At 36.9% G+C, this 12,855-nt stretch overlaps 1 protein-coding gene across 3 annotated transcripts in view; it reads right to left on the bottom strand.

Annotated features, from left to right (window-relative positions):
• The window catches only part of RAB3GAP1 (RAB3 GTPase activating protein catalytic subunit 1), a 114,744-nt gene that overhangs the window by 61,273 nt on the left and 40,616 nt on the right, over positions 1-12,855 (bottom strand). The window lies entirely within an intron of this gene.

Raw genomic sequence — 12,855 nt, 5'->3', positions numbered from 1 at the left:
GGAACAGAATAGAGAGGCTAGAAATAGACCCACATAAATATAGTCAACTAATCTCTGAAAAGGAACAAAGGCAATACAATGGAAAATAGTCTTTTCAACAAATGGTGCTAGAACAACTGGGCATCCACATGCAAAAAAATTAATCTAGACAGGCTTTACATTCTCCATAAAAACTAATTTAAAATGGATTACAGACCTGAATATAATGCAAAGGTATAAAACTCCTAGAACACAGAATAAAATCTAGATAACTTTGGGTTTGCTGATGATCTTTCAGATGCAACACCAAAGGCACAATCCAGAAAAGAACAACCTGATACGCTAGACTTCATTAAAATTAAAAATTTCTGCTCTGCAAAAGACACCATCAAGAGAATGAAAGAGACAACCATAGTCTGGGAGAAAATATCTGCAAAAGATTTCAGATAGAGGACTGTTATCTAGAATCTACAGAGAACTCTTAAAACTCAAAAATAAGAACATAATTCAAGTTTAAAAAAAAACAAAAGGCCCAAAAGCTTCAACCAGACACCTCACCCAAGAAGATATAAAGATAGCAAACAACCATATGAAAAGATGTTCCATATCACATGTAATCAGGGAAGTGAAATTAAAACAACAGTGAGAGACCACTACATACCTACTAGGGTGAGTTTCATTAATAAATCTTTATATTTCCTACAATTTCTAGCCCAGTAACTTAAATTTATTAGATCAAATGTATCAACACAAATTAAAATGTCACAATTGCACTTCCTTTTTTTTTTTTTTTTTTTTTTTTTGAGACGGAGTCTCACTCTGTCACCCAGGCTGGAGTGCAGTGGCCGGATCTCAGCTCACTGCAAGCTCCACCTCCCAGGTTTACGCCATTCTCCCGCCTCAGCCTCCCGAGTAGCTGGGACTACAGGTGCCCGCCACCTCGCCGAGCTAGTTTTTTGTATTTTTTAGTAGAGACGGGGTTTCACCGTATTAGCCTGGATGGTCTCGATCTCCTGACCTCGTGATCCGCCCGTCTCGGCCTCCCAAAGTGCTGGGATTACAGGCTTGAGCCACCGTGCCCGGCCACAATTGCACATCTTAATAAAAGAAGTTTCATCTGAATAACAGACTGCATATGTCTACTAAATACTATATTTAAATATAAATGTGTCTTAGCATCCCATCCTCCAAATGAGAAAGGTAGGACAATCAACCATTCATTTTTGGTTTAAGATGCATTTTTCTTTCCTGCACCAATAAAGACCAAAAGTAACAACAACAAAAAGTTAACCAATATTTGATATATTTGTTGTTACTCTCACATACACAAATCATAAAACTATACCACTTAGTTTGAATGTTCCCATTCTACAACTCTCACATATATTACTTTAGAAAGAAATAGATTAAGGACCTTTAAAGAAAAAAGGTATAAAAAAGTTAAATACCTACCACTTACAAAAATACCTGGGAAACTGGAGGTGTTCAAACAACAATTCATTTTTCGAATTTATTTTTAGTAATTTTTTTAGATATTACAATACATATCTTTAATTTATAATGTATTCAGGTTATTCCAGCAAAATCTAGCAATTTTATACAGTATAGCTCCATTCCCTCCCCCTCTTCCTTTGTGCAATATTGTCATATATATTACATATTATATATATGTTATAAACCCAACAATACAGTGCTGTCACTATTGCTTAAGCAATCTTATGCTTTTTTCTAAAATTATGAGAATATATTTATTGTATTTACTAGAGTATTTCCAATGCTCTTCATTCCTTCCTATGGATTCAAGTTACCCTCTATTTCTTTTAGTATTACTTGTAAGGCAAGGATGAATTCTGTCAATCTTTGTTTACATGACAACGTCATTATTTCACCTTTTTTTTTTTTTTTTTTTTGAGACGGAGTCTCTCTGTCGCCCAGGCTGGATTGCAGTGGCCGGATCTCAGCTCACTGTAAGCTCCGCCTCCTGGGTTTACGCCATTCTCCTGCCTCAGCCTCCCGAGTAGCTGGGACTACAGGCGCCCGCCACCACGCCCAGCTAATTTTTTGTATTTTTTAGTAGAGATGGGGTTTCACCGTGTTAGCCAGGATGGTCTTGATCTCCTGACCTCGTGATCCACCCATCTCGGCCTCCCAAAGTGCAGGGACTACAGACTTGAGCCACCGCACCCGGCCTCACCTTTATTTTTGAAATATAGTTTCACTGGATATAGAATTCTTGGTCAACAGTGGTTTCTTTTTCCCCCTTTCAGAACTTTGTGTCACTGCACCGCCCTCTGGCCTCCATTGTTTCTGATGAGAAGTCAGTCAAAAGTATTGTTCTCTTGTAAATGAGAAGTCACTTTTCTCTTGCTGCCTACAAGATTTTCTTTCCATCTAAGGGATTCAGCAGGTTGCCCATACTATGTCTAGGGGTGGTTCTCTTTTGTGTTTATCCTACTTAAAATTCACGAAGACTTCTGGTTCTGAGTGTTTTTAATCAAATTTGAAAAATTCTCAGCCATTATTTCTTCAAATTTGTTTTTCTACCACTTTCTTTCTCTTCACCTGGGAGTCCCATTACATGCATGCTTTGGAACACTTGACACTGACCTACAGATCTCAGAGGTTCTGTTCTTTTCTCTTCTCCAAACTTCTTTCTCTGCTCTTTGGACTGGACAATTTCTGTTAATCTTTCAAATCTCCCAATTCTTTCTTCTATCATCTCAGATCTGCTTTTGAGCTCATGTGAAGAAAGTTCATTTCAATTATACTTTTCAACTCTGGAGTTTCCATTTGTTTTTTTTTTGGTTGGTTTTTTGTTTGTTTGTTTGTTTTGTTTTTTGAGATGGAGCTTCACTCTGCTGCCCAGGCTGGAGTGCCATGGCAGTATCTCAACTTACTGCAGCCTCCCTGTCCTGGGTTCAAGTGATTCTCCTACCTCAGCCTCCTGAGTAGATGGGACTATGGGCTACCCATACCACCACACCCAGCTAATTTTATTTATTTATTTATTTTTGTATTTTTAGTAGAAATGGGGTTTCACCATGTTGCCCAGGCTAGTCTTGAACTCTTGACCTCAAGTGATCTGCCCACCTCAGCCTCCCAAAGTGGTGGGATTATAGGCATGAGCTACCACACCTGGCCGCCATTTGGTTCTTTATTATAGTTTCTATTTATTGAGATTCCTATGTAACTCATTGTTAGTACTTAATTCTTTGAAAACCCTTTCCTTCAATTCTCTCTACATACTTGTAATAAATGTTTTGATGTTAATTGCTAAATCTAATATCAAGACCCACTAAGAGTCCATTTCTACTATTTTTTCCCCTTGCATGGGTCACACTTTCCTATTTCATTGTACATCTAGTAATTTGTGGTTGAAAACTGAAAAAAAATCACAAAAGTTAATATTTCTTTCTTTTCTTTTTTTTTGAGATGGAGTCTCACACTGTCGCCCGGGCTGGTGTGCAGTGCCACGATCTTGGCTCATTGCAACCTCTGTCTCCCGGGTTCAACCAATTCTCCTGCCTCAACCTCCCAAGTAGCTGGGACTACAGGTGTGCACCACCACGCCCAGCTAATTTTTGTATTTTTAGTAGAGACAGGGTTTCACTATGTTGGCCAGGTTGGTCTTGAACTCCAGACCTCGTGACCCACCCACCTCAGCCTCCCAAAGTGCTGGGATTACAGGCATGAGCCACCGTGCACAGCCAAAAATGAATATTTCTTAAAAGCCATAATAATTATTCAACTACACAGTCTTCACAAGATTATTTGTGGATTGTTCCTTTGTGGTGACCAACAAAGCATGACTAAAGCTAAAGGCCCAAAGACAACGCCCGACAAAGGCAGAGCCATGGGGACAAAAATGTGTCCTCCCTTAAAGCTAGCTGTGCTTTCAGTGTATTGTTCAACTCTCAATAGAGCCTCTCCAGGCATCTATAGCTTTCACGCTGTTACTTTCTGTATTAGTTCATATTGCTGCTGTAATAAATTATTACAAGTTTGGTGACTTAAAACAACAAAGATTGATCATCCTATAGTTCTGCAGGTCAGAAGTCTGAAACAGGTCTCACGAGGCTAAATTCAAGGTGGCAGCAAGGCTGTATCCCTTCGGGAGGCTCTAGTGGAGAACCCATTCCAGTTTCTAGAGGCTTATCCTCATTACTTGGCTCATGGCCCTCTTCTTTCATCTTAAAAACCTACATCACTGGGACCAGTTCTTCTCATACTGCTATGACACTAACTCTCCTCTGTCTCCCTCTTCCACTTTTAAGAACTCCTGTGATTATATTGGGTCCACCCAGATAATCCAGGATAAATCTCCCTACCTTAAAGTCTATTGTTAAGCAATGTTAATTCCATCTGCTCCCTTAATTCCTTTTGCCACATAATTTATATTCACAGGTTCTAAGATTTAGGTCGTGGACCATCTCTGGGGGCTAGCAGAGTTCATTATCTTGCCTACCATACCTTCCTATTAAAACCTCTGCTCATGAATTTCCATTTGGACATAAATGTTTGCTACGGTTAAAGTCTGTGTCATTTCCAGGGCTATTTATATTATCATAAAGCATAATAATTAAGAGAATAAATCTGTAATGATGGTTTCAGGAAACACCCACTAGAAGATATTTAAAGAAAAAAAAGAAAAGTATTTAAAGGATAGGTATATTAGAAGGCTGAAACACATCCAGTAAAACACATCATTAAGATCAATTACATTGCCAAGAACATAAAATTTATCATGCCCATATATCTTTTAAAGTCCACTTTTTTTTTTTTTTTTTGAGACGGAGTCTCGCTCTGTCACCCAGGCTGGAGTGCTGTGGCCAGATCTCAGCTCACTGCAAGCTCCGCCTCCCGGGTTCACGCCATTCTCCTGCCTCAGCCTCCCGGGTAGCTGGGACTACAGGCGCCGCCACCTCGCCTGGCTAGTTTTTTGTATTTTTTAGTAGAGACGGGGTTTCACCGTGTTAGCCAGGATGGTCTCGATCTCCTGACCTCGTGATCCGCCCGCCTCGGCCTCCCAAAGTGCTGGGATTTCAGGCTTGAGCCACTGCACCCGGCCTTAAAGTCCACTTTTATAAAACACCCTTAACAAAGTTAAACAGGCTTGGAGCTAATCTGGGAGGTGCTTGATATGAAAACTGAAGCCAGAAGATCTCAAAATAGATATAGATCAATAGACAAACTTGAACTACCAAAATTGGGCATTGGACATAAATACCAAAAATCTATTTTCCAGAATTGATTTGAAAATATAAATTAATCATACATTAATTTTAAATCACTCTGACAAGGTCAATCTATACTAATTGTATATTTATGGTATAAATAAGTACAGATGCATATATTGCAAAATCATTTTCAAATTTTCACTGTCATTGCTTTAATTCTGGTTTTATAAAATTCAAATTTAAATAAATGTATAAGTGAAAACTTCTGTGTCTGTTATTCTTCAGTATCTCTGAAGCATTACAAGTAATTTATATCCTTACAATTTTTCAGAAATGTATTTATTAGCAATTACAATAAAAATTATATGAATAAAACAGAAAGAGAATATTATGAAATCCTCTTAAGATGTCCGGTTCACATTAGTCTTAAGATACCCAGATACCAAAGTCCTTCTCATCGTTTCCCATTCCCAACCCTCTACTGCTATACCCAACCTTACCAAACTACCTACAAGTTTTAAAAGTTCATTTAAACATCATCACCCCTCTACTAATTCTGCCTCAAGTATCTTTTTACCTAACTTATTAGTTTAGCTTATTCACCTGGCTTATTCTCACGTGTCTTTCAGAATTCAGGTGTACCTTGTCTGGAAACATTGTCCTCACTTAATCTGTCTGAATTACAGGTACCTCTTATGAGTTTCCATCAAACCTTGTGTTCTGCTCTCTATGAGAGCATTTATCACAAAATGTTATTGTTGTCTAGTCCCTTATCTGTCTTTCTACTAATCCCAAAGATTACTAAAGCAGGAACCATGTTCTATCCTTGATATTCCTGTATCTGGATCACAGTAAATGTTTAAAAATAATGTTTGCTGAATAAAAGAAAATGCACACACATTTAATATGCTTAATTTTTAAACATTTCTCAAAAGCTTTGTTGTTGGCTTCCTAAACTTTAAGAAAGTTCAAGTAAGACAAAACTGAATGTGACTTCCAACCATATGGCAAACTAACATGACACAGGTCCCCCTTGCCCCAAAACACACAAAAACATACCTGATCAAATATGACAATGTTGTAAAAATACACAGCTGAATTTGAAAGAATAAAAAGGAGATTCCTGGGTAACAGAAACAAAGAGTATACTGAAAGGCAAAAGTGAGCGTAGAAGGTGACTGAAAAATACCAGCAGATGATAAGCTTTGGCTATAGGCCCTAACAGTTGGGCACTGGGAGCTGGGATTTTACAGGGTAAGCCTTTTACTGTTAAAAGTCTGTTAGTTTGACTTATAAAACCGTTTGCAAAACTGACTATGCTGTGCTAGACTGGAAAGAACAGGAATGATGGAAGAAAAGTCTGTTTATGTCTGACAATACCATATATTTTAGCCTAGCAGTCATAATATGAATTACATAACTCTGAGATGATGAGGTACACCCAGACCAGGGAAAGTGGTCTCTGGCATGCATCCAGATTAGGCTATGTCCAAGAATGCCCCAGTCTCATAATAATAAATATAAATAAGTCTAGGCCCAGAAACTAGGCTTCCAGAAGCACAATATCACTCAGGTATTATCCACAACTGTGCCTCTGCTTATGAGGCGCTGGGACTTGGAAGCTGCATATCCTTCTGATGAGATTACCAATCTCTCTGCTATATAACCTAAACACAAAAGCTTCCTTATATATCCTTTAGATTTGGATTTACTGCATCAATCCAAATCACTACGGAGGTTGTAATGTTTTGAATGACCTCTCAGGGATATGGGTATACATGAGACAAGGTACTGGAACTGAGACTTCTGCTTAAATCCTGGACCCTAGAAGGAATTGCCACCTGAATAAAATGAGAATGCCAGGCCCAGAAAGTTTCAAAGATAAATTCTATCAGTTAAAAAAAAAAAATCAATTTTACACACTCTCTCAAAGAAAATAAGAGAGAACAAAATACTTTCTGACTAAACATTATGAGGCCAACATTACTGATTCCAAAACCAAAGCATGAGAAAAGAAAACTAAAGACCAACATCCCTCATGAACATAAACGCTGAAGTCCTCAACAAACTATTAGCATATCAAATACAGCAATATGCATACATATACATACACACACACACACACAGAAATACAAATTACACCACAAAAATCAATCAATGCAATCAACATACTAAAAATCTAAAGAAAATAAATCATATCAATTTAAACAGAAAACAACAATCATATCAATTTAAACAGAAAAAGGATTTGACAAAATTCAACATCCATTCATAATAAAAACTCTCAGCAAAGCAGGAACAAAAGGGAACTTTCTCAATCTGATAAAGAGCATCTACAAAAAAATATACAGCTAACATCATACTTAATAGTAAAAGACTAAATGCTGTCTCTCTGAGATGAGGAGCTCTTATTCAATATTTTACTGGAAGCCCTGGCCAGTTTTAAAAAGAGAAAAAAAAATGAACAGACGGCTTGATGGTATACATTTTTTAAAAAATACATATTTTTAAAAAAGAACTGAGATTAGAAAGGAAATAATACTATTCATATTCAGAGACAGTGATTATATACATAGAAAATCCCAAAGAAATGACAACTCCTAGAACTAGTAATTGTGTTTAGCAAGGTTACAGGATACAAGGTCAACCCCTCAAAATCAGCCATATTCCTATATACTAGAAACGAACAATTGGAAATGAAATAAATTTTTTAAAATATCATTACAATAGCTCCTTTATTAAAATGCAACAAGTAGAAACATAATATATAACATTTACAGGATCTTCGTGCTGAAAACTGTAAGACACTGCTGAAGGAAATCAGGTAACATCTAAATATCAAAATGGATATATTGGGATTAGGGGTTTTTCGAAAGAATACTACAGGCCACTGCCACCCCTTTTGCCAGCTAGGTAATGGATCTGCTACCACCATCCCCAGCATCCATAAACAGCTGCTCTCACCCTCAGATTTTGAATAATTCCAAAATAAAATAATTTTTTTAATAGGAGAAAGATTTGTGACCTAGAGCAAAAAGTCCTCAAACATGGCACCAAAAACACAATCTGTAAAATTAAAAATTGATAAAACTGAACTTCATTCAATTTTAAAATTTTTGTTCCAGAAAAGACATCATAAGAGAAATTAAAAGATAAGTTACAGTCTTATCTGTTACAGATAAGCTTTTCATTTCTCTTAGCAATGTCTTTTCTAGAAAATTTTTGGAAATCACACATTATAAAAAAGATTTATATCCAAAGGACACAACGAACTCTCAAAATTTAACAGTAAGAAAACAATCCCCCAACTTCAAAAAAGGAAACAAATAACCCAATTAAAATATGTGCAAAAGACTTGGACACTGTAATATAGAGAAGATATAAATGGGCAAACACACAAAAGATGTTCAAAATTAAAATTAGGATGAGATACCATTATGCACCTACTAGGAATGGCTAAAAACAAATATTGACAATACCAAGTGCTGGTAAGGATGTAGAAACTGGAATTTTCATACATTATTGATGGGAATGCAAAATGGTACAGCTACTCTAGAAATATTTTGCAGTTTCCTATAAACATACAGTTACCACGTGACTTAGCAATCCTACTCTAGGTATCTACCCAAGTGAACTGAAAATGTGTTTTCACACAAAAATCTGTATACAAATATTTATAGTATAGCTCTGTATAAAAATGCCAAAACCTAAAAACAATCCTAATAACCCTCAACAAATGAATGAGTAAACAGTGTGGTATATCCTTACAATAAAATACTACTCAGCAATAAAAAGGAACAAACTATTGATAAGTAGAATCACCTCAAAGGATTTCAAAGGCACCATGCTGAGTTTTAAAAGCCAGTCACCCATAGTTACGTACAGTAGAATTCTATTTATATGACACTCTCAAAAGGACAAAACTATAGTGACCAAGAAAGATCAGGGATTCCAAGGATTATAAAGATGTGGGGAGTATGGTCAGGTACAGTGGCTCACGCCTATAATCCCAGCACTCTGGGAGGCTGAGGTGGGAGGATCACTTGAGGCCAGGAGTTTAAGAGCAGCCCAGGCAACATAGCAAGACACTGTCTCTACAAAAAAATAAAAAATCAACTTAGCCGGGCATGGTGGTGTGCACCTGTAGTCCTAGCTACTCAAAAGGCTGAGGCAGAAGGATCACTTGAGCCCAGGAGTTCAAGGCTACAGTACCCATGACTGCACCAATGCATTCCCAGCCTGGGTGACACAGCGAGACCTGTCTCTTAAAAAAAAAAAAAAAAAAAAAGTGGGAAGGATGTGTCTATGCTTACTAAGAGACAAAACGGACAATAGGGCTTTTTTTGGCAGCAGAGGTAAGGAGGTGTTATAGAACTGTTCTATCTCCTGATGTTGGTACTAGTGAAAAACTATATAAAGTGCTGAAGTTCAGAGAACTGCTCACCTCCACAAAAAAGTCCAATTTTACTATGTTAATTTTAAAAATATTTTTAAAAGTAAATGGAAAGGTTACAAAAACCACCCTACTAACAAGTTATTTATATTAATATATAGAAAGGTTTCATTATTTCATTTAATATTTTGACTATGGACTATGTAACAGTTTGAGGAAATACATATCAAAAAGCTGAAATCATGTTAATAGCATTTAGATTTTGATAAACATACTAGGTGCCATTATCTTATTTGATCCTCATAACTGCCCTGAAAGTGCATATTATTTATTATTCTTAGTTTACCAGTGTAGAAACAAACTACAAGAAATTAAGTAACCTGCCCAGAGTTGCAGAGATACTAAGTACCTGAGTTAGGAATTAAACCTAATGCAGTATGTAGCCAAACAGTAAGTGTTCAATTAATGTTGAATGAATGAATGAATGAACGCATACAAAGCTCGTGCTCTGATACTATGGTGCCTTCTGATAAATTTAATCATATTAAATGTATATATTCATATTTTAAAAGGCCAGAATAGAATGTGGAAGGATTAAATTTAATTATTACATCTTTTTTAGTTAATTGCTTAAGTGAACAAAAGGTCATACTAAAAGAGGAATATTTATGAAACACTATCCCGTTTACCTGCATTTGCAAATAATTTTCTTTTTTTAAAGTGCTACACAGCCTATTTGCTATATGAAATGAAGAAAAAGATAAACACAGATTAATACCATTTTCCCCTCCCTTAGAATTCTTTAATTTAAAAAAAATCAAAAGACCAACTGATACCAACGGAATAATTTCAAACCAGTATATAAACTTTCTTTAACTAGGTCTCCTTTCTTAAACATATACTCTTTACTAGGGCCATTTTGGTGGTAGCATGTTTTAAGACCACTCCATCCAAAATAAATAAAAGTTCACAGACACTTGGAATAACTGAAAGACAGAAAAGACCTTTTAAATGTGATGCAAATAGTCCCCCTTATCTGTGGGAGGTTAAGTTCCAAGACCCCTAGTGGATGCTTGAAACTGCAGATGGTATCGAAGCCTGTATGTACTGTTTTTTCCCTATGTATCTGTACCAACAGAACAGTTATGACAGTATTTTGTAACAAAAGCTATATAAATGTGGTCTCTCTCTCTCTCTCAAGATATCTTACTGTACTATACTCACCCTTCTTGTGATCTGTCAATCTGATAACCAAGGTGACTACTAAGGGCCTAAGGGGCAGGTAGTGTATACATTGTAGATACACTGGACAAAGGCATGATTCACCTCCAGGACAGAATGGCCCAAGACTTCACCATACTACTCAGAACAGTATGCAATTTAAAACTTGTTGTTTTTGTCTGAAATGTTCCATTTAATATTTTCAGACTACACATGGCCACAGGTAACTGAAACCACAGAAAGCAAAACTGCAGATAAGAGGGGGAAGACTACCTCTTACATTAATGTATCACATTTATAGTTTAGACACAGTGAGTTTTGATTTTATCATATAACAGATCAATATCCAATAGATTGAGTTTATTTCAATATTCAATAATATGTATTAAAATTTCTATGATATTTAAACGTTCTTGTCATGCTTATCATGAGACTACAGTTAAGCACTACCCTGGATTATGAAATATATTGTGCAGAAAACATGAACCAGCAGGCCTGTGACTGCGTATCCTTAAAAAAGCCTGCCTGCGGCCGGGCGTGGTGGCTCACGCCTATAATCCCAGCACTTTGGGAGGCCAAGGCGGGTGGATCACGACGAGGTCAGGAGATCGAGACCATCCTGGCTAACACAGTGAAACCCCATCTCTACTAAAAATACAAAAAATTAGCTGGGCATAGTGGTAGGCACGTGTAGTCCCAGCTACTTGGGAGGCTGAGGGAGGAGAATGGCGTGAACCCGGGAGGCAGAGGTTGCAGTGAGCCGAGATCATGCCACTGTACTCCAGCCTGGGTGGCACAGCAAGACTGCATCTCAAAAAAACAAAACAAAACAAAACAAAAAAGCCTGCTTGCAGAAAGGAAATCAGTATACTGAAGGGAAATCTCCACTCCCATGTTTACTGCAGCAGTATTCACAATAACCAAGATACGGAATCAACCTAAGTACCCATCAATAGATGAATGAAGAAAGAAAATGTGGTACATATACACAATGGAATATTATTTAGCCATAAAAAAGAATGAAATCCTGTCATTTACAACAACACAGAAGGAACTGAAAGACATTTAAGTGAAATAAGCCAGGCACAGAAAGACAAGTATTGCCCATGTTTTCACTAATATGTGGGAGCTTAAAAAAAAAAACAAAAAACTGAACTCACAGAGATAAGAGAATAGAATGATGTTAGTGTCTTATGGATAGTCATTTAAGTGTGTAAACATGGGTTAGAAGTGGGAAACTGGGTAGAAGTTTTACAAGAAGATTTAAGATGGCCAGGGAGCTTAAAAAGGCTAGCTATGAGAGGTGATACAGAGTTGACATATCTCTAAGTAGAATGACCAGATGCTTAGAAGGATAGTGGGGAGTGGGGCATAAAGAGGGGATGGTTAATGGGACAAAAATACAGCTGGACAGAAAGGAGTAAGATCTAGAGTTCAGTAGCAAAATACGGCGCCTACAGTTTAACAACAATTTGTTGTGTATTTCAAGATAAATAAAAGAATGGAATTGGAATGTTTAATTGGGGAATCCATCACCTCAAGCATTTATCATTTCTTTTGAAGATAAATATGTACAACTATTACATATGTAAAACTATTATATATCCATAATAATTAAAAACAAAAAACAAAAAGAAAAAACAAACCAAAAAAAAAAAAAAAAAGAAAAGCCTGCTTGCAAGATTAGCTCTTGGCCGACAGCTGGGAATTGGGATTTGGGGAGGGTTCTCACCATTTCCAGAACTGATTAAGCTGCTCACTAAGCCTAAATTGTTTATGCAAACAATGTAATTTATGCTAAACACCTGCTTTCCTTCTGTGAGCCTGAAATTTTGGTATATACCAGTGAAAGGGTGCTTATATGACCAGCCCCTTAATTAAAAACCTGGGGTGCTGAGCCTCTAACATTGTCCCTGATAGATAATGTTTCACATACGTCATCACAACTTGTTGCTGACGGCACTGAGTACACGTTGCCTGACTCCATTAGGAAAGAACTCTTAAAAGCTTGTACTTCCTCTGGACTTTGCCTCATGTGCCTCTTCCCTTTGCAGATTTTGCCCTGCATCCTGTCTTTGCAATAAA

Source organism: Piliocolobus tephrosceles, chromosome 11, assembly GCF_002776525.5.
Source record: "Piliocolobus tephrosceles isolate RC106 chromosome 11, ASM277652v3, whole genome shotgun sequence".
Classification (NCBI taxonomy): Eukaryota; Metazoa; Chordata; class Mammalia; order Primates; family Cercopithecidae; genus Piliocolobus; species Piliocolobus tephrosceles.
Note: the sequence above shows the minus strand (reverse complement) of the source record. Positions and strands in the feature narration are given on the sequence as shown.